Genomic DNA, 24521 nt, shown 5'->3' with positions numbered 1-24521 from the left:
TATACATGTAATCAGCTGGTTTTAATTTGCATTGATTTCTATAGAATAAAGAGTCTGAGCTTGAAAGAGAAGGATATAACTGTGTGGGAAATTTCTCTCTCTCAACTGAATGTGAGTACACAAGTGAAGATTTCAAAAGAAAACCACCCCCTTTCAAAGGCTACAGAAATAGTTGGGGAATGACTTTTAAAGCTGTCATTTGGGTTCTCATCAATCCACTCAGTGCACACTTACACTCTCTGTGTGATAGTTTGACATCTTTACACATTTTAAAGATCATACACTCAAGCATGCTTTGCATGGGTTTCATGGAATCTACCCAAAAGGAGATTATCCCCCACTCCATGTGCTGGAATTGACAACTTGGAATCAAACTTCACAAAGTTAGCCATGGTATGAGGACCCACCAGTACAAGTGAACTGACAATTGTGGCTTGTGTGCTTGTTCTGACATAGAATTGTTTTTATGTTGGAACTGTGCAGTGGAGCTCTGAGACATCTCAAAGACAAAACATGAACAACAGTTGTTTGTTTTATTAATTTATTGGTTTATTGATCAGGTTGAACCCTGACAAGACTCAATACTTTTCTTGGGGGACAGAGGGCGGGTGGGTGTGGGGGACTCCCTGGTCCTGAATGGGGAAACTGTGCCCCTGAAGGAGCTGGTGCGCAGCCTGGGAGTCATTTTGGACTTACAGCTGTCCATGGAGGCTCAGGTCAATTCTGTGTCCAGGGCAGCTGTCTACCAGCTTCATTTGGTACACAGGCTGAGACCCTACCTGCCCGCAGACTGTCTCGCCAGAGTGGTATATGCTCTGGTTATCTCCTACTTGGATTACTGCAATGCACTCTACGTGGGGCTACCTTTGAAGGTGACTCGGAAACTACAACTAATCCAAGATGCAGCAGCTAGACTAGCCACTGGGAGTGGCCACCAAGACCATATAACAGCAGTCCTAAAGGAGCTTCACTGGCTCCCAACATGTTTCCAAGCACAATTCAAGGGGTTGGTACTGACCTTTAAAGCCCTAAATGGCCTCAGCCCAGTATACCTGAAGGAGCATCCCCACCTCCATCATTCAGCCCAGGCATTGAGGTCCACCTCTGAGGGTCTTCTGGCAATTGCCTCACTTTGAGAAGTAAAGCTACAGGGATCCAGCAGAAGGCCTTCTCAGCAGTGGCATCCTCCCTTTGGAACACCTTCCCATCAGATATCAGGGAGATAAAGAATTACACAACTTTTAGAAAACATCTGAAGGCAGTCCTGGTTCAGGGAAGTTTTTAATGTCTGACATTTTATTATTTTTTATATTTTGCTGGAAGCCACCTAGAGTGGAGAAACCCAGCCAGATGGGTGGGGAAGAAGAAGAAGAAGAAGAAGAAGAAGAAGAAGAAGAAGAAGAAGAAGAAGAAGAAGAAGAAGACTCTTTAAATTTACAAGAATCCTTTTCAAGGGAAAACCATCTCTGTTAAAGACCTATTTGGTTTAGACAGTTGTAAAGTTGGAAGGGACCCCAAGGGTCAACTAGCCTAACCCCCTGCAATGCAAGGATCTCAGCTGAAGCTTCTATGACAGATGGACATATTGATGCTCTTTACATTTTATACCAGGAAAAAGAAACATCTCAGGAGAAAGATTTGACTAGTGATGCAAATAAGGTGTTTTAATTAAAGGATTCTTTTCCTCCATGCACAGTTACATTGAGTATACCCAACTGGAGCTCTGAGAATAAATAGATAATCATCAGCTGGACATCCAGCTCTTATAGTTCACAGACATCTTGTCCAAGCAGCAAGCCCTTGTGGCACTGGAATATGCTAGATCCTGCTTTGATGTGGAAGGAGGGGTTGTAATCAGTAGCCTCCTCTTGTGTGGAATCATTGAAGCGCAAGTCTGCTGTGAACTGTTACATCTATCAACTTATGTCATTGGCCAGATTTATCCCAATGAAGAAAATGCAAAAGGACCTACAAGTGCTCAGGATGGCTTGCAACAGGAGAAGATTTACATAATTACAAAAGTGGCCATAAACAATAGATTAAGAAGTACACAACAAAATTGAGCAATTGGCACATATATCATAATAAGATCTAAGAATAAAGATTACAAAAAAATTAATATCAGTGGTAGTTGCTTCCCAAAAAATACTTAGCTGTGTGAAAGCCCCAATGTGCCTGATTTTTTTTTATATATAAAAAAGTTATTAGTTGTGATCCAGTGACCGACACATAGGCACGCAATGTTGGGACAACAATCTCTGTCAACTCACATCATGCTGGAGTGCAGACACTGTCTGCTTGTGGACCATTACATGGGCTAAAAGCCTTTCAAAGTGACATGAACCATGTTGAAATCCTACACTTTTAAGTGCTTTCACACAAACTCCATGCAGCTGTTATATTGAATCTGCCGTCCAGGTTCACCCGCAGTGGTAAGCAATATCTTAGCTCCAATTTGTAATACGTTGTGCTTTTCTTTTTATCTTTTTCGGCACACACATGTGGTCTATTCATATGAGCAGTGCAACATGCAAATCAGCAACTCATTAAAGACAGTGGCAGAAACTTCATGATGAAAAGGAGCTCTGTGATGCAGCCAATGGAACAGAGGCCTGTGGCTGTTGCTGCTGTATTCCAGGAACTGCCAACTCACGTTTTAAGCTGCCTAGGCAAGTAGGTCAGTCAGATGATCCACAGATTTGTTAATTGTTTCATTCTGTTTGAAAGAACAATATGTGGAGGAAATGGGAGAGTCCAAAATCAACCTCGTTCCTCTGACAGATCATGTTTTCTGGCTTACAATCTGAGCCAGGTTTATGTTATAGGATGAATCTTGGAAATAACTACCAGCCATCATTGCCTTTTCACCCCAGATGTGCTTCTGCCATGAATAATACTTTCCCCTCTTATGGACAGCAGCATGTCTATGCGAGTCCACATTCGTGGGAAAGTGCAGCGAGGGCAATGGGATGCTGTAAAAGCATCTCACCAAATGTCACTGACACATTTGCAAACAGTTTTTCTCTTTTCATCCTCATCGTTGATAAAAAACAGAGTGAAATGAGTCATAATTAAGAGGGTTCACCACAATGTTCTCAACATACACATGTCCTCCCTTACCCATCCTCATGGACTGCCTAACAACATGGATACATTTTTCTCCCCTCTTCTGTTGCTAGGTGATGGATGTGCTGGAAAAGCATGCATGGCACACCCACCCATGCCACACCCATGGGCAAGGGCCAATGGGTGTGGCCTGAAATTTAACATAGACATGAATGTATAAAAATGCTATGCAAAATATTTCATTATGTGAACTGTGTAGTAGAATTAGTAATCTTAGTCTATTCATAGACTATTAGATGGATCACTTATTATTAGTGTCCATAAGTTTTATATGACTTGTATATATTTATAATAGTAATAATAAAAAACCAAACTCTGGGGAGAAAACTGGATGAGAATTGCGGAAAAATCCCCAAAACAAATTGCTGTGAAGGACACATGGTTATTTAATCCATCTTTTTGGATCACATTCTGTTTTTCCTTCCATGTGTTCTTGTTAATTTAATCATTGTAATTGTAGGCAAGGACTCATGATACATTTTTGCTTTGAACCTCAATATTTTTAGGCGAGATTTTCCAATGTTTCGTCTGTTTTGTGTTGCTGCATGAAACAGACTGGATGCTGCCCTAGCCACCAAAGTATTCTTTTCCATAGAGTGAACCGTTGGGACAAGAGCAAGAATGCAGTGGTTCCTCTGCCTTATCTGAAATCCCACAGGAGGGTGGAGATAAGCAACAATCCAGAGCTAAGTCTTACAGTGAATGCTATTAGAACAGGTGCAATATGCAACACTGCAACATGCTTTAGACATCACAATGAGTAGGCTTATGGTTCTTTCAAGTCATATGAGCTTTTGTGGAACAGCCTTTGGATTAGCTGCATTCTTATCTCTGGTCTGCCCCCCTGTTATGCTCTTGTTGTTACATGGTCATAACATTGACTTGATCTTAATAAAGTACAAAATCCTGAGCTGTGCTTCAGTGACTCTGTAGGAGCAGAAGGACATCAAAATGAAGGCTGCAGTTCTAAATTCATTTAAGGAGCTGGTCATATAGAAGTCAATGCAAGCTGATTAAATTCATATATGTATGTCTAAGCACAAATGCACACACTGTGATTTTAGTACTAAACAGAGAGAGAGAGAGAGAGAGAGAGAGAGAGAGAGAGAGAGAGAGAGAGAGTTTTGTAAAGAAATCAGGGCTATGCAAAAGTGCTCAATCCCAAATTCGCCATCACATTCATGTGACAAAAATGAAGATGCCATTTTAGCTGATTTTTCAGGAGATGACAAAATACTTTCGGGAGGAGAAGAACTCACTGCTGGTGGTTTTTGAAGCTCCTCCTGGTGCCACCAGCTAATAGTTAGCATATACTTTCCCCCATAGCTCCAGGACTAAATGATAAATGATGACCTAGCATTGTCCTGACAGGGATGAAGCTCCAATTTCGCAACTCCAGCTCCCACTTTACCATGAAGTTTTGTCCAGCTTCTCTCTCCCACCCAGACATCAGATTTTGAACTAAAAAATATCATACATAATTTTTTGGCTGTGAGTGCTAGAATCAATCTTGTTAAATGTAATCTGTGTCTCTGTTATCTGATATAATATTGTGGCAGTGCAGACAGTTCTTCTGCCTCTCAGCCAAGCAGAAGCCATTCTTCAAAGTCTAAGGCCACACCTGTACCATGAATTTAAGATGCTGTTACACCACTTCAAGCCCCATTCCACTTAGAGTTACAATTTAACAATCCTTCTTCTCAGCGAACTCTGGAAATCATAGCTTTGTGGGGAGGGGTTTGGCTCTTCTATTCCCAGCACCCTTAACAAACAACACTTCTCAGGATTCTGTGAGGGGAGTCAAGACTGTTTAAAGTGGTATGGTACTACTTTAAATATGTGGTGTGGGTTTGACCAGAGTGCACCTCCAATGGCTATCATTGCCTAGATTTAAGTGTATGACCACTGCCTGTTTGCATTTAATGAGAGAGGTTTTATCCAATAAAAAAAATTGCACTGCTTTGAAGCTGAAGGGGCAATGTGTATTTTACACCATACTTCATGGAGATAGTAAATTTAATGTGGGGTGTGAGTGTTTAGTGCCAGAAGTGAATATGAAGCTAATTACTACAAATTTCACTGGAATGAATGGAAGCCCATATTATAGTTTATTTCTGCTGACAAATGAATTTATTAAAGATCAGAATCTTTTGGCAAGGAGGTGGAAGAGCTGAGCCTTGCATAAGAGAATGTTTGGTGCATCGCTTGTAGTAAAAGATCTGTCACTTTCCAATGAAAGCATTCAAAATAAGGCTTGTATCCAGCTACGTCACAGCGTAGACTTTTTGAAACCAATGGACTTGTTAGTTTTGTCCATTGATTTCAAAAAGTCTACTCAGAATGTGTGTGTGTATTTTGCAACATGTCTTTGATGCAATAATAGTGCATTACCTTGGGACTGCTGGACAAAGAACTCAAACTCCCAGCTCTGTTTCTGCCAAAGGCTTTAATGCATAAATTGGATTGGTACATAGACAAGGCATAGGCAAGGTTCACCAGGTACATAAGAGGTATGGACACATATTTAAGTACAAGCAGAGGCTAATAATCCAACAAGCAACACCCTCGTCTTGCACCTTCTTTTTGAAGAGCATGGCAGGCATAGCTCTTAAGACTGGGCAAACAAGCAGGCACTCCTTTGAGTGGGTTGGAGAAGCAAGGTTTGTTCACTCCAGTGCTGGCTTCTTCATGGCTTTGGAGACAGAGGCAGTGTTAGCACAGGCCTAGCATCTGATTTACTCCCAGTTGCCTCTTCAGAAGGAGAAGGCTTCTCCCTGACAGAAGGGGGTTCTGCAGGAGGTGCCACAACAGGAGATGTCTGGTGCTAGAGGGCAGAACATTCACCTGCCAGCCTACTTGGTCCCTCCCTGGATCCAGTCCCTAAATGACCAGCCTGCTCCCCAAGCTTAGACACCTCTTGGAGTCCTGATTAGACCTATCGCATCCCATAAGGACCTTCCCCAGGGTTGTCCTAGTTCCAACTACCCAATCACCTCCCATTCTTCTTCTGGATCTGAGCATCCACTCCATGACATCTTCATAGGACTCACAAAGATGGATTTCTATTCAACTATCCATTCATCATTTGTCTTTATTAATTGTTATGCAATGCATTCCCAGTGTCATCATATTATTGTCCTCTAGAGTGGCAGTCTTGTGCTATAGTGTAGGAAAAGTGGGACAACACACACACACACACACACACCATTCTGTGGAATATTTGTGGTATGAAAATAGGATTTCAGCAGGAAGATACAGGACATGCATTGATTGGAAAGGAAGCAGTATGTCCACCCCAAAACCTTGCAGCTATGGAAAATGGGATTGGTTATGAGTCCAAATCACCATGGATTACAATAAAAAGGACATCTGGAGGGGCCACTGACATTTATGTATCATGAGACATTCCCATCTGAAGTTGTAATGCCAAAAGATATAATCAAACCCTCCAGCCAATATAATGCATATGTGACCATGTCTATTCTTGATTTGAAAACAATGGACTGCACCTTCTCTGAGCATGAAGTCCCAGGAAAAGCAGAGGTGAGAATTCTTCTCCAAATAATCCCCAGCGTGACAAACACAAATAGCTGCTGATTTTTCACATTCCTCGTGACTGCCTTCAAAGTCCGCTGACGTTACCCTCCAACCATCTCTCAGTGGAGGGCCAGTGATTATAACCGCAGGAACACCCTCACTGTTTCCTTTGATGAAGAATCATAAAGACAGGAGGAAATGGCATGACAACAGTCCAAGAACCGCCGGAGCTTCTTTTCCAAGGTCTGACTTTTGTTATGGCATTTGGGTGAACGGTTATGTAAATAAATATCCCGTACTTCCTCTCATTAAGCTCACTTTATGTCGGAAGCCGCAGCTCGCGAGACACTTTGATATTGAGAGCGTCAAGTCTAGAGTGCTAAGTATGATTATAGTTCAGAGTTGTTTAGCTCTGCAAATGACAAGAACCTTTCTGGCCTCTTTGACCCCAAAGTAGCAATTAGGAAAGCACACTGTATGGTATATATCACATAATTATCCTTTCCCCACCCAGACACTAGTTTGATGCCTGTTATTATTACCATTTACTAAAATTATACTCTATCTGACTAACACCCTGTCACTTCTCAGATTTGCAACCATGTCAGCATATTGAAATGTTTCACTTAGAAGAAGCTGTAAATAGCCATTAAGACAGATTGCCTCTTTACCTTTGCTTTGTGGTCTTCTACTACAATATCAGAGCCCATGGTTCTGGAGTAGTGATTCCCCCGCCCATGTCCTTTTTACTATGCATTAATGAAGATTTAGAGTTATGATGGCATCAGGGAATATGCAAAAATCCTCTTTTTTGCAAATTGGTATGCACATTCCTATTTTTAACACTGTTTGTCCCTGCAAAGGTTTTGTAGCTGACATACTGCTTTGTTTGTGATCAGTGCATGTCCTGTAACTTTCTGCTGAAATCCTGTAACTGTTCAGGCTTCTGTTCTTCTGTTTATTTTTTTATGAATATTGCAAATGTTACAGATCTTGGCCATCATCAACCAGTGGATCACATCTACAGTGTGATCAGAATCAATTTAGGTTGTTTCAGTTGACAGTCTGAATGGGTCTGCTAATTCTGGTCTTACTTAGAGTAGACCCATTGAAATTAATGGACATGATGAACTTCAACCTATTAATTTCAATGGCTTCTGAGTAAACCTTAGTTGGATGTAACCCAGCAAATTCTTATTTCCAATGGATGTGAATACTGAAAATATCAAAAACTATTTCAGATCTAGCTTCTCTAATACGAAGAGACAGTAGGCTGCACCCAAAGGTTCCTTGTATTTAATGGAGGAATCTTCGTCCAAAAGTCAGTACAGGACAGTAATAACTCAAACTATTGTTGCTAATTATTTGGCCCCAGAGAAAATCCATACACAGTTACAGTTAGGCATGACTATGCCCATTGAGGTCACAACATGCTGCAAATGGTTTTTTCCCCAACAGGAGTAAGCAGGACATACCTTCCAACAGGATGTGGCCCAAATTTGGGACACCATCTTCTAGATCAGGAATTCTGTGCGAGTCACTTAATTGTGCAATCACAGACCCAGAAAAGGCACTTTTTAAGGCACAGTGCCCCAAAACGCACATTTTGGGAGTTGCACAAGTTTGCAGACCCCCTAAAATGCTTTTTCGGGGTGTAATCTTGGCCCAAAGCCATGAGAAAGCAAGGCACCCCAAATGGCTGCCATGCTGTAGCTTGAAAAACAGGATGTCCCAGTTTTTCCAGGGCAGTTGACAGGTATGGTAAGGACAGATTTATCACATATCCAGTTATCTATCCCTTCCTTTCTCCAGTATAAGTGAATGACTATTAATTGCTAATATGGAAGAAGGAAGGGCCTTGCTTAGCGACAACACGATAATGGAGGTAAATCTGCTTACCATCCCTGAAACATGTGGCCTGTCCTCCCCTAGTAATGATGGGGTGCAATGTTTCTGTACAAAGACCCTCTGTTCCCATCCTACCTCTCACTCACTTAACACACAGAGGTTTACATATACAGCCCATCAAAATGACGGGCACCTCACAGGTTTAAAATAATTGCAAGGGGTTTTGTTCTAATTAATGAAAGTGAGAGCATGATAACAGTAGTTAGATCTACCCAAGTGCAGGCAGACACACAGCAAGCTTCAAAAACACTTCTGACCTAGCAGAAATAATTGCCCTATTATCCCAGACCTGGATCTTTGTTAAGAAGCTTATGAGGATACCATGCCAAATTATGTGGTGGTTTTATATAACGGAGGGTAGACAGATGTTTACTTGGAAAGGTTAAAGGGATAAAAACTCCATTTGCTTGTGATCTATTTGGAAGTGAATTCAGTCCCCCGCCGGTGATAGCAAAAATATATTATTATTATTATTATTATTATTATTATTATTATTATTATTATTAAACTACTCATTCTTCACCTCGTTTTGTAATTTAATAAAATGTACAGGATATATTTCTGCCCCTCTTTTACCCATTTGGTGCCACAATGCCTGATGTTTGTAGTTCAAGGGGATTATAATAAATGCACTGAGTCTATAGTGCAAAGGGGAATATTCAGTGAAATAGCTGTTCATGAGAAAATAAAAGAAATCCGACTTTTATTAATTTGATCCCGACATCATTCTCTTCATCTGAACCCTATGTTACGTTATGTTATGTTATTTTAGATGACCTGCCTCCATTTTGCTTATTTTATGTATACTTTTTGGGAGCTCTATATTATAATAAAAATCTGTTCATACAGTGGTAATCTAGGAAAACATTGCCATGTCACTTCTCAAATTTCTATCGTTTTTAGTTTCGTGAATTAGAAACTTTGGGTGAGTATGGGGAGAATGAAACGGTCCTGTTAAGTTTGCTTGCGAAAACAAGGTGTGGATACAGTTCTCCTTCTTGTGAGGTTTCAGCTGGAAAGAATTGCATAAGACACTCCAAAACAAATAAAGGCAGGAGATAAGTCGGAACTCCGATAGCATCAGCATTCTTAATATAAACTGAGGTGCATAAATGCCATGTTTCGTGACTCAGGCTTCTATTTACCCAAGGATGGGATGGAATTGCCTCAGAGGATCAGGATCATTCAAGAAGAGTTTCTTTTTGTAATGCTCTTTTAATTTCTTATAGAGTTGAGGGTGGATATTAGCGGGGTATGGAAGCAGCCTATTAAGCCCAAAGTGGCACCAGCAATACTCAGGGAAGCTTCTGCCAGCCCCCCTAAATCTTGGTAATTTTTTATTTTTTTTTATTAATTTTATTGAAATTATTTAGAACATCCAAAATCCAAACTAAGAGGAGGGTGATACAAAACATGGTACAACAGCAAGAAGCAGAATGGAATCATATGTCATTTTGTTGAGGCTTCCTAAGAATGGACTCATATGTCTTTTCTACAGATGTACGGAATTTCCTTAAAAATAGTTCTTTTGAGATTTTGCAAAAGAAACTCAACAAACAACTCTGCCAGAAAAGGTTTTGTGTCCAGATTTTCAGTTTTTGAAATATGGCAATGCTACTTTATAAGGTAAAGGTAAAGGTACCCCTGCCCGTACGGGCCAGTCTTGACAGACTCTGGGGTTGTGCGCCCATCTCACTTAAGAGGCCAGGGGCCAGCGCTGTCCGGAGACACTTCCGGGTCACGTGGCCAGCGTGACATCGCTGCTCTGGCGAGCCAGAGCCGCACACGGAAACGCCGTTTACCTTCCCGCTGGTAAGCGGTCCCTATTTATCTACTTGCACCCGGAGGTGCTTTCGAACTGCTAGGTTGGCAGGCGCTGGGACCGAGCAGCGGGAGTGCACCCCGCCGCAGGGATTCGAACCGCCAACCTTTCGATCGGCAAGTCCTAGGCGCTGAGGCTTTAACCCACAGCGCCACCTGCGTCCCGCTACTTTAAATGCTACTTTATACCTCTTCACAATTAAGAGCTCAATTTTAAGAGATGCTCACATCAAACCAGTGAGGTGCCCTAGCTGTTTCCATATTGGGATCTCATGCATATCTTTATAGGGGGATCTATGAAAGATCAAACTGGCTCCACACTTTTACTGGTCAGGTTGGTTATTACTCCTTTGGATAGATAGTGGCTCAATTTTCCCCCATCAGACCAAACCACTTTGCATTAGAAGAGTATGTAGGCCATGATATAATGCCAGTACATTATATGCATATAAGAAGGCGCTCATGGGGTATCATGTTATTTATTGAATATTAGTCCAGTATGTTTGGAAAATTGGTATATAAATTGTTGAAATAATAAATAAAATACCTCAAAACAACTATTGAAGACTGGCTTCCAAAACCAATTCCATGTCTGAAACATGGAAAGCAGGAGTGCTCCTCTCCCTGAAGTGGGACACAGGATTGACTTTGCCGGTATGTTTGTACTGTACTGACCTCCCCACCTCCTAACCTCTCCCATTGCCAGTAAGCAGCAGCTCACCTGCCGAGAAGCTGGTACAGCATCTCCGCCCCAGCCATGTAACCCTTGCCCTTCCTAAATGATACACCTCTCTAAAGTTCTGTGCTGCTTCAGAATTATAAAACAGTTCATATGATACGAATGCATATTTTTAGTATACTGTCAGAAACATGCTTACAATGCTAAGGTTAATGCTGTAAGAAGAAGAACTTTCACACTGGTCAACCTGACTTCTAAGAAGTTTAGGCATGGTAATAAGCATTGTTTTTTAATGTGCTACTTTCTCAGATGTTAAGATTAAAAGAGGAGACTAACCGACTCAAAATGAATACCTACTGGCTTTGTCTAGAAAACTTTTAATCAGAGCAGTCAATTAGATGATAGATTTACAGCGTCTGGTTTCAGGAATGAAGCAGCTGACAATTAACATAAAGATTCAGTCTTCTTGTCTTACAATGCAAGGGACTGACAATTTGGCCAGACTCATCGTGTCTCCGTTTCTTGCATGTGAGACTCAGTGAATATTATACCTTGTAAATGTGAAAAGTTGCAGAGATGCTGAATGAGCTGCCAGTATTTGAGGCAGGAGAAGTGGGATACCTAGCCAGATGGTTAACTAGCATATTTTATGTTTTACAATCACAGAAAGTTTCTTGCCTTTTCTGAAAATAACTTGTTTATAGCCTAACCAAAATCGGTCTGAGCTAGCACACAAGTTTTGGAAGAACCCTAGCTCAGGAGGTAGAACATTATGCCTTGCAAAAGGCCCCATGTTCAAGCTCTATTTTTCATTGTGCATTCAAGATCATGATGTCTTGGGGTCCTTTTACATGATCCTGCCAAAGGTGGCAAACATACTAATTGGCTTCCAGTACATGCATGTTTGATACCCAGGCTGAAATCCTCCAACTTTTTATACTACAAATGTCCTGGTTTATTATTATTTTTGTCCCACTTTCGTCATGCTATAGTGCAAGAGTATCCTTCCAGATCTCAATAATGCAAGAGCACTGGGGAAGCATTGCACAACAACTAATAAAGTGGAATTACGAGTGCACAGTAAATATCAGCCACCAACACACTATTATTGTGTCATGATGCAGAAAAGACAATTTAGGATGGGAAATTAAAATGAGGTTGAATAACGGTTCCCTCATTGTGAGAAGTGAGGTTACAGGGAACCAGACAGAGGGCCTTCTCGGTAGTGGTGCCCCCCCCCCCGGGAACACCCTCCCTTCAGATGTGAAGGAAAGAAGCAGCTATCCTATCTTTAAAATATATCGGAAGGCAGCCCTGTTTAGGGAACTTTTTAATATTTAATGCTGTACTGTTTTTAACACTTGATTGGGAGCTGCCCAGAGTGGCTGGGGAAACTCAGCCAAATGGGCGGAGTATAAATAATAAATTAATTATTATTATTATTATGAGATAACAAAATCTCATCATGCCTGTGTTTAAGTGCCCATATTTAGGACTGCCGCACTCAGTAATTAACTTAAATCTGGAAAATCTTCCATCTGGGATGAATTACTCCATCGGCCTTATTTAATTCTTTATCAAACAAAATAAAAAAAAAAGAAGAAATATGTTCTCCTGGCACCTCCATCTCTTTATTATACGTGAACAACAAATCAATCTGGAGGCTTCACAGTAGCTCTATTTTGGTAAAGTGCTTTTGGATTCCCCCACACTTACAGGATGTCTGGAATTCAATCTATTCAGGATGCTTGATTATAAAAACATTAGCCGACAAACCCAGACAGGAGTTACCAGCAGTATATTTAAAGGGGATCAAAAAACAGACTGGGAGGTAAGACAAGCAAGCAGCTGATGACAAGAATACTGTTCATGGAAGGCTATATATTCACTGTTGAAAACTTTAAATAGCCAAGGACAAATGCTGCCCGGTGTTATTTAAGAACCTGTGACTGGAGGTATCTCTGTCTTCACCATAGCTGACACCTATTGCGTTAGGTTATTGTGTAAGCCTTACTAAGCCCTTCTTCCAAGAAAGCCACTTCCGAACTCGAGAGGAGGGGGGTTGCGGGCCACCCTCTGCCACACACGCGGGGGCTGCTTTTAGCCCCTGCGAGAAGAGGGAATCCGCGGGTGTGTCCGCGACCCAGCCCACCAATCGGCGGGCAGGGGAGGTGTGGCCTAGCCCATTTAAGACCGGCGCGCCCGGGGACCACCCTCTTTTTCCCCGTTCCAGCTGCCCAGTTTTCCCATCCCACCCACCCTTTAGGCTTAGCTAGCTTTGACCTTGCTATGGACTTCGATTGGTTGCCGCAAAGGGCCTGGTAGTAATTTTTCCAACTTGGCGCAATTCCAGCCTTTTGGTTTTTCCGCCTACCTCGTAGCAAACATCACAACTTCTTCGGTATTGGTGGTTAGGCATTGGCAGGGGTTAATTGTTATGCAAATGAAGGGGGAAGGAAGCACCATTACCTTCCCCCCAATGAAAAGGGTAGTCCGGTAGAGGACTCCGGGGGGCGTTGCCCTGTCCCAAACCTAGGGAGGTGAGGACCTCCAGCACGCCCCCAAGCGGTGACACCCATGGGATCCTAGTTGGCGTACTTCAACAGGACTCCCACGGCTGGTGGATAACCCTTCCCGGTCCCCATGCCAGATAGTCGATAGGAGCCAATGCCTAAGGCCAATACCTTCCAATTCAATCAATAAAGTTGTGGCCTTTTTATGCCCATTAACCTTAAATAATGTGTCCTGTGTCTTCATTTCACTTGGGGGGAGGGGACTCGCCACACAATTTATCATCCCTCCCAGAAATAGCTCTCAGTTTCATTTGACCATTTTGAGTTCAATGTTGCTGGACTTCCCCTCTTATTCAGCTAGTCATTTTATTTCTTTAAAATCAATTTCACTCAGTGCTGAGTAATTGGCATATATGGGTGGATTTCAGCTTTGTGATAATACAATTGTTCCAGTTCTGCTTGCCAGATGGAATGATCATCCCTCTCCTTCCCCCTCCAGGCATTGCTCTGTAGGTTCTCCTGTTCCTCCAGAGAGTACAGAATGGAGTACAGATAAAGCTTAGGACTTTCTATCCATGACCCTTGAATTGGAGCCATATTTCCTATCTCTAGGCCACACCTCTCAATGGCTCTCTCAATGGAGCTCTGACCATTCTTATGTGTGTACATAACACTTTGGGGGTTCCAAAGTTTTTTGTTTTTATTTTTTACAGTATAGTGATTTTGAGAGTGCTCCCATGGTTAAGAAGCAGGGGAAATGCCCAGTGAAGTGTATAAAGTTATTTTAATCACTGTGGTGTTCTGAAAGGTGTCATGTTATCTTTAGACAATCAGGAAAGCCTAATCCTTAAGCTTAAGGAAACATTAGGTACTTGGCACTTCTTTTCAAGATCTCAGCTTGTTTTCTGCTACAAGTTAGTATTAAATTAAATCGCCAAGCAATCTCAGGCCTGACAAGCAGAAGCAGAAGAAAGAAGAGGCTATGAAATCTTCAAGATTTTACTTGTATCCCCCCCCACTCCCCCAGTGACTAATTTGCAGGGTACATTTGCTACTTTCAAGGTCAAATTACACATTTGGAAGTGATCTGAAGGCTGCCCTGTTTGGGGAAGTTTTTAATATTTGATGAATTATTGTATAATAATTCAGAGTGGCTGGGGAAATGCAGCCAGATGTGTGGGGTATAAATAAAGTATCATCATCATCATCATCATCGTCATCTGTCTTTTTGCCAGCCTGTGACATCTGGACTACTATACCATGCAGATTACCATAACAATCATGATTAGTCTTATAAGTAATACCGTATTTTCGCTCCATAAAACACACTTTTTTCTTCTAAGGGGAAATGTCTAAGGGGAAATGTCTGTGCGTCTTATGGAGCAAATGTGTGGTCCCTGGGGCTGGGGGGGGGGAACCCGGGCTTCCCTCACCAGCCCCGACAAGCGCAGGGAGCCTTTCCGCTGCTCCCCGACCTGCTCTTTGGGGCTGCTGGTGGGGAAAAACCGCGCTTCCCCCACCGCTAGCCCCATGGAGCAGCGGGAAGTCTGCGTGCAGCCATTCTGTTGCTCCCCGACCTGCTCTTTGGGTCAAGCAGCTCTGGGGTAGCCCGCGAAGCCTTCGCAGGGCAGCGGGGAGCCTTCATCCCGCTGCCCTGGGGAGGCTTCGTGCGGCTATCCCTGGCTTTTGTGGGAGGTGGGGGAAGGGACAGAGTGAGGCTCTCTCACTTCCCCCAGCTCCCACAAAGCCCCCAAGAGCCACATTTTTTTTTCTTGAATTCCCCCCCTCAAAAAAAAGTAGGTGCACCTTATGCTCAGGTGCACCTTATGGAGCGAAAAATACGGTATATTAATGAGACAATCCAAAGACAGCCAAATGGTGGCAGGGCAAGGTTGAACCACTGCTGCACCTGCCAACCCATTGCTCACCCTGGCCAGGGTGGGAAGTGAGTGGAAGCAAACTGCTGTGCCAGCATGGAGCTGGTGCAGCGATTTCACCTAGCTCAGACCTGACGCCATCAAGTGACAGCAGTGGAGGCAGCTAAGATACCGATGGCTCCCAAAGCCAGCTTAATCTCTCCCTACCCCAGTACTTCCCTGTTTTGAAGCTTCCTGCAAGCGGAGGCCAGTGGAGGCTGTTGGGGCTTGGCACAGGGCCACTTTGGTGCAAAGGGGGCTTGGATTGTAGCCTCATGTACTCTCATTAACATTGTCATATTTTGCAAGATTAATAGATCACCTGTGTTTTTGGTTCTTAATCATTTTATTGCTTTATATTATGTTTTAATTCTTTTTGTTTTGTGAGATGCCCAGAGAAATTATATTATGGGGTGCCGATATAAATTCATCTAATAAACAAGATGTCATTTGACTGTTCCCCACCCACAGCCATTCCACCTGACTGCATCAGAAGGAAAAGTGAGTCAGCCAGGCTCCTTCCATCAGTTTGGACCATATGTCTCCTTTTCTCTACAGTACCTGAATTTGCTTCTTTTCCTTTCCCCCTCCTAACCCATTTCTTGTAAGCCATTTATTTGTGGACTGTCTCCAGAGCATTCTAAGAGCTGGGAAAATATGGGGGGGAGAGAGAGAGATTTGGGGCAAGTAATTTCATCTTTCTGACATTACAAGATGAGGATGGATAAGTGCAGCAGACAGAATGAACTGAGGACACAATCCTCTCACATGAAATTCTGAGTCTGTGATTGCTCCTCCCTTTCCCCAATAGTTATTGCTGGGCTCGCTGTTGTTCTCAGTTAATGATATTGTTCCCTGCCAGCCCTTGTTATGGATGAGTGAGATATTTATCTTACAGACCCATGGTACAAACTGAAAGCACTGTAACTCAACTGCTGTGCCACTGTGGCAAGTTTGCTAGGCTATGTCATAAACTGTCTTTCAAAAATTTGGGATCTGATCCCATGTGAATTACCATTCAGTCCCATTGACATTGGTGAAACTCTACATTCTTAACTCCAAGTATTTTAGCTGAGTAGTAAATTGTGTTGTCAATCTATTTCATGGAAGAGTATTGGTGAAGAGAAACGGATTCAACAGCAAACTGGAGCTTACACAAGGAACACAGATGGTCTTGAAAACTTTTTTACATTACCTCTGAGTCTTCAAAGTACAGCCATGATTCCACAAACGCACTTCGTTCTACTCACGATTAAACACATATGGTAACAAAAGGTATTAAGATTTTTTTCCTGACATAGGAAATCATACTCTGCTTTACTATTGCAGTAATAACAACTGGTCTCAAGGGTATGAAGATTGCTTGGCTTAGACACTAACCAGATGCAGTGATATCAAGCCCAGAAAACACACTGTAGTAGTATTGCCAAAATGCTCAACAATGGGTTTTAGGTAATGCAATATATATGCAATATGTGTTAAAATGCTGGAGTCTGCATGATGCAGGCATTGTTTAGACACTTTGAGGAAATGATAAGATTGTATCTAACTGAATTACAGAAATTACGTGGGAAAACAGTTAGGGAAAAGTGGTTTTATTCACATGGAACCATGGAGTCTCACTTAAAATAGCTATATGGTACATTCTGCTATTCATCAGAAGGATATTCTGCTATTGTCAGATGCAGAATATTAATATTTTTTTCTAAAACAATTTCATAGATCATTTACATCAGAGAGAGAGCCAATGGGGCCAGATGGTCCAACAGAAGTAATTAATCATGTTACCATGTGAGCACAGGTCAGACAAATAGTAGTTTCCTTACTGTCCCAACAAAACTCCTAGGAATGAAAGACTCTGGGTTGGTCCATATGCTTACTCTAGTAGTAGATGACATGGTCAGGTGATTCTGCTTACCTAACCTATGGATGGTCATGTCACTGCTCACAAGAAGATATACAGTGAAGGGAGAAGCAGTGTTGAGGTTGGCGTGGTGCAAATGCACCGGCTGAGACAATCCAGTGCTCTTGCTGGTGTGTTTGCATTGTGCTGACCTCATCAAAACATCTCCCTTCACCCTCCCAGTAAGCAGCAGTGATGTGACCAACCAGAGGTCAGGTGAGCAGATCATCCACTAGTGGTTTACTCTCTTCCTTGCTGACCACTTTCTTTCTTCCTTTGCAATAACACACACACACACACACACACACACACACACACACACAATCTTTCTTCCAATGTGGAACCCAAAGTGCTAAACATGTCATTCTCAGATGGCTTTCCATGTAAGAACAGACCAGATCTGCTTATCTCAAGCAGGGGTCTGGCCCCCTGCACCTTCAAAGAGTTCCATGGACAGTACTCGCAACAAAAGTTTTTTCCCTTCTCCAGTCAATCACCACATACACAAGTCAAAATTTTGGTCATTATTGACACATCCATGTTCACAAATGAGCAAATAAAATGGTGGTGTGTGACCAAGTTCACTAGCATGCATAGATTCTGTAGCAGCTGGGGTGGTGGGGCAGAGCTACTGAGCTGCCTCCCCAAAACTGGTAGCACTGTAGCTTACCTGGATGGGAAGGGGGTGCAGAGGAGCAGCAAAATATGAAAATAGGATTTCTAATATTCTCTGTCTTGTCATAAGGTGCTTTTACAGAGTATTTTACTCTGGACTCAATGCAACTCACATACTGTATGCCAGTTTTACTCATGTCAGAATCCGCATAGTATCACCCTCATCAAAATGCATTCCATATTTCGCCTCCTGCTCCAAATTTAATCTAGATTCACCATTTCCACAGGTCTCTTTCTTTATTGGCTTTTCTGTGGAAATGGGAAATCTTGATTAATTGGGCATATAATAAGTGGCAGCACTTTGGTAAGGATGTCACTGTGCTGATGCAGTGATAAATGGCCTTGTGGAAGTTCCCAAATGCTCATAACTGCAGTTATATTGACTGATATTTCTAAAGACATTGTGTGCTGCAGTTCTATCATAACTCTGCATGAGAATTACAATAAAAATGCAAACTTATAACAAGAAAAACTGTGTTATCAGTCAAGAATCACCAAACCCCAAATATTTCTGTTGGTGCAAAACATACATTGCATATCTAGTCTACATAATTTATTTTCAGACCACCTTGCATTTCTACCTCTCAGAGTCTGAATCCATGAAAAGTTTATTATTATTATTCTTTCTGTTTCCTGAGGCAATACAATTTTCTCTTCACACCACCAAATGTAGCTTTTAATTAAATCAAGACCTCGAGCACAGCAAAAACACTAGACACGTGTAAACTATTTGAATGGCAAATGCAAGTGTTCTGTACTTTCCATTTGCTGCTGGTTGAGGAAAAACAACAACACTTTCCTTTTAAATGCTGGCAATGCACATCCTTCCATATGTATAATGTGCAAAAGGAAAAGCCACATATGTCTGGGTTCAATAGGTCTGAGCTCACTTTTTTTTGTGGCAGAGCCAAGCCACATATACGTGAAATACAATGTGTACAGATTTTTGCCCAGTATTGATTCCAGCCGTAGGGTAATGATACTTATAAAACTGTAGCTGTCTAATAAGAAATGTATTAAGAACCCTTTCTAGGTTCCCGCATGGTCATAGCAGCTCACAAATGTCTAAGCTTAAATCTACACCATACTTTTAGAAGGAAAATCCAGACAGCTATTTTTTTTTTTCAGGCTGTAATGGAAATGTTTCAGCAAAACTGGTGTGTGTCCCAGTTTCAGAATGAAAAATTCAAAGGAAATCCAATTCTTCCATTCATTTCAGTCCAAATCATTAACTGCTTCATGTTGTATGACAGGAAAGGGAAATTTCAAGCCCAGGGGCCAAATGTTCTCCAGGTTTCACTATTCACTCCCTAGAAGTCTCCTTGGGAACACAACCCTCCCGAGCCCTGCATTGAGAATTTTTGCCTGACTGGAATGGGCCCTTTATGCTTCTTGCATAAGTGAGTAGAAACTATTGTACTGTACAAAGGTAAAATTTACATTTGTTGATCTTCCCACTTTTGCTTTTGGCCCCATCCTTCACTAGCATGTGGCCCTCAGAAGGTTGATCTGAATGGAATGTGGTCCTTAGGCATAGAAAAGGCTTTCCTCTGGCACAAGCCATGATCTCTCTCTGTGTTTGTGGGATTCTAGTATATGAACTAACAACACCATCCCGCTATCCTTCACCATCCCTGAAAACATTTACCACAACTTTTTGTGGTATAACTACCTGCAATGGTAACATAGGAAGCTCAGGGCAAGATACATACAGGGGCATATTGCAATAGCAAGCCTTGAAGATCCTACCATTTTGGAGATTCCCCTATTATATTGGATAGTTGTTTAAAAGGAGGAGGAGGAGGAGGAGGAGGAGGAGGAGAAAGCTCTCTCCAGTTTTTGAACTTTACACTGTTGCTGAGAGGCTGATACAAATTGGTACTCATAGAGTATCACTTGGATGAGGTAAGTGGCTTTTTCTGCTCTCTTCCATTTCTTGAAAGCATAACACTGAACGTATGGTTGAGAGGCCTTAGCTATGCTTTAAGGAAGGGTGTGTTTAAGCTCTCTAGGCCCAGTTTCTGAGGCAAGATGTCTAGGCAATTGAATCATTCTGCTCATTAAATGGGCAATCTGGAAACATCACCTGTCCAGCCTGATCCCATTTCCAATAATAGGTGAAGTCAAGACCCATTCTCCTTAAAAGAAGGGGGGAAAGGAACATTGATTCATGTTTCCTCAACTCCTGTTTCCACTTTAATGTCTGAAGTGAGATTTCTGGATTTCACTTGGAAGTCATTTGTCCATTCCCCCCCACCCCATTTTGCTTCTTAGTAATGTATTGTATAGTAGTTTATTTATTTATACTTAAGGTTATTTAGAAGCCAAATTTCCACCATAAATGCCCTCAGAGCTGTATCCATGATAATTAAAAGAATGAAACAAACATAAAACACATTTAAAATTAATTTATCAACACATCTGAAGTCTAAAACAACAGATTCATCAAGAATAAAACAGTGTGGACTAATCTTTAGAGTATGACAAGATTTTCTAACTTATATAATTTAGCATGGGTTATTTATAAAAAGACAGGACATTTCTACCAGATTTTTTCCCTATTTAAAAAAAAAAGCTTTGTGGAACTGCATATGATTACATTTGATCTAATACGAAACACAATTCTTCTATGATTACATTTGATCTTATATGGAACACAATTCTTCTATGAAGCCATGGCCTGGTTCACATACAATGCTAAACCAAATCATGGCTAAGTGTGAATGTGGGAATGTGCAGGTTCTTACAGCAAAAATTGTGGCCATTTCACTCCTCCCCAGTCTTGTGGCTGTTTTCCTACTCAGAGCTAAGATGATTTGGCTTTGTGTTATGCTTGAAACCAGGCTCATGGGTTCTCTCGCTCAAGACATATTACGAGCTATAGCTTAGTTTTGTCCTTAGTTTACTGCTCTAAGGGCTACAAACCATGAGCCTGGGTTCGATGCAATATTAAACCAAACCATGGCTTAGTTCCTGGAAGCACAACAGAACTGAAGGAGAAGGGGAAACTGTCACAATTTTTGCTATCGAGTACAAGCTTGCTCACATGTTCATACTTCACCATGGTTAATGATAAAAGATAAACATTATGTTCTGAGGTCCACAGCTATAATTCACTTTCCTTGTGCATCTTCAGATATCTGTGCTCAATTTCTTTCTAAAAAAAGGTTTAGTCTAATGAATGAATGAATGGATGAATTAAATGTCCTGCCAACTTAAAGACAGTAACACTGTGCCATTTCCATTCAATTAATTTCCTAAACATATTGTTGGAAGCAGAGCTGTACCAAGTATTGGCTACCCACGCCTGTACAAAAAACTGTCTGACTGCTAATTTAATCAGGCCAGTTCCTTCAGGCCAGTCTGTGTGAATGGTGCTGGACACAGTAAGGACAAATACCAAACCGAGCCTTGAAACATATTGTTTCTGAAATGTATTACTGTCCTTTGTCTGTGTTCATTCAGGCTGGATGTTTTCCTGAGAAAATTTCCCTGTGCCTCCTTTTTCCCAGGTCACTCATAGACCCATTGACTTCCTGCTGGTGTGAGACAAATATCTGGGGAGTCCTTCCAATTGAAAACCATATTCTACATTACTCAACTTTTCTCCCACCCCCTCAGTCCCTTTCCTTACGTCTACTGTCCAAGCAGTACTATAATTATGAGTACAGGGCAAACAAGCACTCCTTTTTAAAATTAACAAGTTTATCCTTCTCGTTTCTGTCCCTAGCTAACAGGCTCTCAGTATGGAACCAGTGAGCTATCCAGAGATATAGTTGCTGCTGAGTTATAATCATCCCATAAGACCTGGAACATTAACCTATCCTGAAATGTTAGCAATGTCTAGATTTTGATCCACCTCTATCACCTGTGGCCCAGAGGACAGCTCTCGCAAGCTGTCAACTCACTTTGGCTTCTGTACTAAGTTCTGTCACAGGTTTGGGACAGTATGAGATTAATCTGAAGGGGGTTAAAGTTGATATGTAGACGTGCCATTAGATTTACTGCATAAGACTTGTTTCTTTACCCCAAAGCATGCCTGAATGGCCGTTTCCCACTGTTCCCGGATCAATACCACAGAAGATGGCTGGGAACACGTAGTGTCTCTGAAGAGAAGGGAGAATACTGTGGTGTCACTTCTATGCTCACCTCAGAAAGCCATGCTATTGTTCTAGATACATGATGGAGTCTTTGTGAGCCATGTGGGCTTGCTAAAGTGTTTAACCTAATCCCCTAAACCGGGGATTTCTGTCTACTATATGTCAGCTTCCTACAAAAGCACTTTTCTTCACTTTTACTCATTCAAAGCAGTAAAGCTGAACCTCCTTGCTGAGGTGCAATTGAAAATGCAGTGCAAATAGACCTCCAGAGGAATCTGGGTTGAGTGAATGATAATGCCTTGTGCTTCTTATACAGCAGGATATTCCGCACAGTTTCCAACACCATGTGCAAAGAGGTGATTTTGTTGGTTTCCCCTAATAGAGTCCTGACTAAGGAGGTGATTGCCTTTCAGGACAAACGGTTACAGCAACTATGGTGAAAGGTGATTAAAGAGTACTACACCGAGTCATGTTTTGGCCTTGATGTGGTGCCAGCTGGCATGGAAGCTGCAGAACAAAACTTTGCCTCAACTTCTTCCCCTCCTGCTACTAAAATCTTATCAGTCTCTCTCTTTTTGCTTCAAGAAAGGCATTTTTGCAGATGTTTCAGGGAGGATACAATTAGCCCTTTTCTATTGTATTTGTAGGGACGTTAGGGCTTCTTTCTGGAATGAAATAACACTGCTTCTCTCGGGACTATTACTCAGCCAGAGAGAGGGCTGTTCTTCAGGAGCTTGTTTGATGGTTTTGCAAAAGGATGAATGAAACTGTTTAAAACAGAGCTGGGGCTGGGCACCCTCATGATTCAAGAGACCTCACATTGCAATTGGGCCATGCCACGCTCATAAAACAAATTGAGATCCATGTGACATCTTCTGTCTTTCCTTTTTCAAACTGCAGAAAGTCTGTCTTTTTACAGAACAGAAATGTAACCTCAATTGCCAGAGGTGGAGCTGCCTGTAGGACTCTACTGTAATCTTTTTTAAAAAGATTGGGGTGGTGGGGATGAAGTGGACAGAGGCATAAAGTTATCACAGTTCAGCACATGTCCACTGTAACACTTATGGTACATATCATTTTATGACTTTGGTTATTATTATTATTTAAATAAATTATTTAATTTAAAAATCCACACACAAATGATTAAACATGATTCTGGTAACCATCATTTTAGCAACATGGTTCAAGACAGTGACTGGAAAGTATGTTTTAGAAAGAAAGAAAGAAAGAAAGGTGAATCATAATGGTGTAATACTTGTCTTTCATAGGAAAGTTGCCTCACAGACAGTAGCTGAAGAGTGAAACCATGGAAGACCAAGAAGAAACGTAGGAAATCTGTTATTTCATTTCCTGATAGTACACTTTAATGTGACTGAACCATACAAATCTTCTGTCACTTGCTTCGAAAACCTCTTTGGGTTATAAAGCAGGACATGTGTTCTAAACAAATTAATAAAATGTCATGCTATCACAGTTACTGAAAGACAATGGATGCTGATTTCCCTTTTTGCATTGTAGAAACAAGATGCCCACTGGTGCTTGTGGATGTGATGGAATGTGGATTGTGAAACCTGTTTTCTGGATCTTACATACTCTACAAAGTCATGTGCAAGACTTGGAACTATAAATGTTACCATAATAGACTGCAAAAGAGGTGGTTTAATAAAAGCAAATTGAAGTTGTGGCTTATGCTTTAAGGCAGCCAAGCCAGGTGATTCCCTTTTGGCATGCTTTGATTGCAAAACTGTATGCATTTTTTATTGTAAAGAAATGTTATAAAGGTGTCATAACCACTTCCAAAATATTATGAGTGCTGGCTATAAGCTACTGAGGTGTTTCTCAGGACTGTGAGTGAGATTTTCTCTAAAATTCAGTCAAGATTTTGTTCAGTTGGGATATTGTTTATTCTTTTTTTTAAAAAAACAACCCTGTGCTTAAATTGGATGCTTATACTTTGAAGGAAAAGCAGCCACATGGGACCTGATCTGAAAAGCATTCTTTAAAAAAAAATCATTTTTATTTTTTTAACAGTGTTCTATGCATTTAAATCATTTTCAATTTTTTACACATCTGAGATTACTTGAATCCCTGGACTCCCCCCCCCCCCTGGTTTCCAATATTTATCTGTTCTTTCTACTGCATCTAATTACATTTTTCAAATTCATTTTATATCTATTTTTAACTTTAGCCTTATTACATTATAAGTGTTATAACAATCGTGCTAACGTTTTTCATATCTACAGTGATCTTTAAGGTACTCTATAAAATTTTTCCACTCTTTACTGAATTTCTTATCATACTGGTATCTGATCTTCACAGTCATTTTTGCCATTTTGGCATAGT

At 41.4% G+C, this 24521-nt stretch overlaps 1 long non-coding RNA gene across 3 annotated transcripts in view; it reads left to right on the top strand.

Moving 5' to 3' along the window:
- Positions 1-23980, top strand: part of LOC310842538 — a 49226-nt gene extending 25246 nt beyond the window's left edge. The window contains exons 4-6 of one of the 3 annotated variants that reach the window (XR_014563168.1): positions 16830-16952; positions 23447-23504; positions 23697-23980. This is a non-coding gene — a long non-coding RNA (uncharacterized lncRNA). Of the gene's footprint in view, positions 1-44; positions 113-16829; positions 16953-23446; positions 23505-23696 lie in introns of those variants that run through there. The other 2 variants (XR_014563167.1, XR_014563169.1) reach the window with 2 other exon arrangements.
- The last annotated feature ends 541 nt before the right edge of the window (positions 23981-24521 follow it).

Source organism: Podarcis gaigeae (genome assembly GCF_964106915.1).
Source record: "Podarcis gaigeae genome assembly, chromosome: 4".
Taxonomy (NCBI): Eukaryota; Metazoa; Chordata; class Lepidosauria; order Squamata; family Lacertidae; genus Podarcis; species Podarcis gaigeae.
The sequence above is the reverse complement of the archived record's forward strand: the minus strand, read 5'-3'. Positions and strand labels throughout refer to the sequence as shown.